Source organism: Coptis chinensis, chromosome 2, assembly GCF_015680905.1.
Source record: "Coptis chinensis isolate HL-2020 chromosome 2, ASM1568090v1, whole genome shotgun sequence".
Taxonomy (NCBI): domain Eukaryota; kingdom Viridiplantae; phylum Streptophyta; class Magnoliopsida; order Ranunculales; family Ranunculaceae; genus Coptis; species Coptis chinensis.
The window spans coordinates 43,819,704-43,822,690 of NC_141457.1; positions in this window are offsets into that span (position 1 = coordinate 43,819,704).

The following is a 2,987-nucleotide window of genomic DNA, read 5'->3' on the forward strand; positions in this document are numbered from 1 at the left end:
CCCACCACGTGAAGGTTGAGATTTGATAGTGGTGGAAAAGGTTTTGTTGTTCATCTTAGACTCTTTGCTTAGAGGTTGGTTTTTGATGGATAAAGCACTAAATTTTATAACTCGTCTCTCCTACTTAGCTATTTGGAATTACTCTCAATCTTAACTTGTATTGAAATGATTAGAAAACTTGTATTGAATTGATTAAGAACTTTTGTTTACACTAAAGCTTGAAGAACATGAAAATGGAAAATAAGTAAATAACAATTTAAAATAAAAACATTTAACCTACTCCTAATGACCAAAGATTAGATCCAGGGTTTCTACTCCTAACAAACCAATTGGTTTGGACCCTAAAACATGGATAAGAAATTCTCTACATCTCTTTGGTTTATATTGGACACCATTTATAATTATACCCTTCCTTCTAGAAAAAAACTCATGGGCTTTTGACCTAAGCCCATACACTAGAAGTCTTGAAATTGGCTTTAGGTCCCTGGGTCAGTAGCTTTCAGTCTTGAATCCTTAACTTTGATAGTTGAGTTGACTTCTGACTTTGACTTTTAACTTTAACTTTCCGACACTATTACTCCCAAGTTGGAATCTTCCCAAGCAGCATAAATAGCAATCTTTTTTGTGCTAAAATGCACGTATTAGGAATATGCGTCCTAAATGGCATGTATCCTACAAACGCTAGCAAAAGCTATAAGTTGTTTGTTCATTAAGCATAAGAATGGTGTATTTGAAGCATTATAAAAGTAATAAAAAACATATTTGGGGGCTGATCAACTACCCCCAAACAACATTTTGCTTGTCCTCAAGCAAAAGATGAGAGAGAAAAAACTAAGATCAGAAATTTGTGATTTATTATACTAGTCTCGTTTCGCGGAGTGCGATTATATTGACCATATACAACAAGGCCTTAAACCGCTAAGAATTCCCTAGTGGACGAGCTTAAGCCTCATGAAAGTTTTCCAGAGAAGGTACTCATAAACATTCGCCTATCGTCGTATGCTTTTTGGTCTATGCAATGCACCAACCACTTTTCAGCGATGCATGATGAGTATTTTTGGCGACATGGTGGAGAAATACATGGAAGTTTTTATGGACAATTTGTCAGTTTTTGGATCATCTTTTGAGGATTGCCTACACCATCTCTCCTTAGTCCTTAAACGTTGTTGTGATACTAACTTAGTTCTGAATAGGGAAAAGTGTCACTTCATGGTAAAGGAAGGGATAGTGCTGGGTCACCAAGTTTCAAAGGAAGGAATTCTAGTAGATCGAGCAAAGATTGATATTATAAAGGATCTACCCAAGCCGAGAAGTGTCAAAGATATACGTGCCGTCCTAGGTCACATGGGATTCTACCTTCGATTTATCAAGGATTTCAGCAGAATTGCAAGACTGCTGTCACATCTGTTAGGGAAAGATGTTGTCTTTGATTTTGATACCTCATGTGTTAAAGGAAGCACTCACTTCAGCACCAATCATTCGTACTCCCGATTGGAGCCAGCCATTTTAGATTATATGTGATGCATCTGATTATGCTATAGGAGCCATTCTAGGACAAAGAGACAAGAAAGTGTCGTACACAATCTATTATGCTAGCAAGACTCTAAATGGAGTTCAAATTAATTATTCTACCACTGAGAAGGAGCTCTTAGCCGTCATCTACTCACTTGACAAATATAGTCAATTTTGAGAGGTTCAAAGGTAATAGTCTATACTGGCCATGCTGCCTTGCGTCATTTACTCGCTAAGCAGGATGCCAATCCTAGGTTGATCCGATGGATACTACTTTTACAAGAATTTGATTTGTAGATATGTGATAAGAAAGGAACAGAGAATGTCATTGCTGATCACCTTTCTAGATTGCTGGTGGAGAATACGAAAGACAATTTACAAATCTGTGAGACTTTTCCTGATGAACAGTTGTTCAGTATATCAGAAGTACCATGGTACAACCACATTGCAAATTATCTTGTGACCGACAAGGTACTATCACATTGGAGCAAGCAAGAAACAGATTTATTCTACTCAAAGGCTAGATATTATTTTTGGGATGATCCATACTTATTCAAGAAGTGTTCGGATCAGATTATTCGAAGATGCATCCCAAAATCGGAACAGGAATCCATTCTATCACCATCAGCCTTGCGGAGGACACTTTGGCCCACAACGTACTGTAGAAAAGGTATTACAAGCTGGATTCTATTGGCCTACTCTTTTTAAAGATACACATGTTTATTACAAAGGAGGTCTGAGATGCCAAATTTTAGGTAAGACCTCGAAAAGGTTCGAGTGGCCTCAACAACCGATCCTTATCTCAGAAATCTTTGATGTATGGGGTATAGATTTCATGGGACCATTTGCACCTTCTTTTGGTTACACCTACATTCTACTGGCTGTGGACTATGTTTCAAAGTGGATTGAAGCAGTTCCTACAAAAACCGCCGATCATAAAGTCGTCATGGACTTTCTGAAGAACAACATTCTACCAAGATATGGAGCACTGAGAGCCATCATCAGTGATAACGGTTCTCACTTCTGTAACCGTATATTTGGGAATCTTATGGCAAAGTATGGAGTAATTCACAATCTAGCTTTATCATATTATCCTCAGACTAATGGTCAAGCAGAAGTTTTGAATAGGGAAATCAAGAGTATTCTGGAGAAGATAGTTAATCCTTTTAGGAAAGACTGGTCTCTTAGACTACAAGATGCACTATGGGCATACAGAACAACATTCAAAACACCCATAAGGATGTCACCCTATCGCTTGGTATATGAAAAGGCGTGTCATCTACCTGTTGAGTTAGAACATAAAGCCTATTGGGCAGTGAAAGAGATAAATTTCAGCCTAGATCAAGCAGGAGGAAGGAGGAAGCTTCAGATTAGTGAATCAGAAGAATTGAGAAGTGATGCTTATGATAATTCAATGATTTCATGGATAAGACTAAAACATTACATGATAAAAGCATTCTGAAGAGACAATTTGA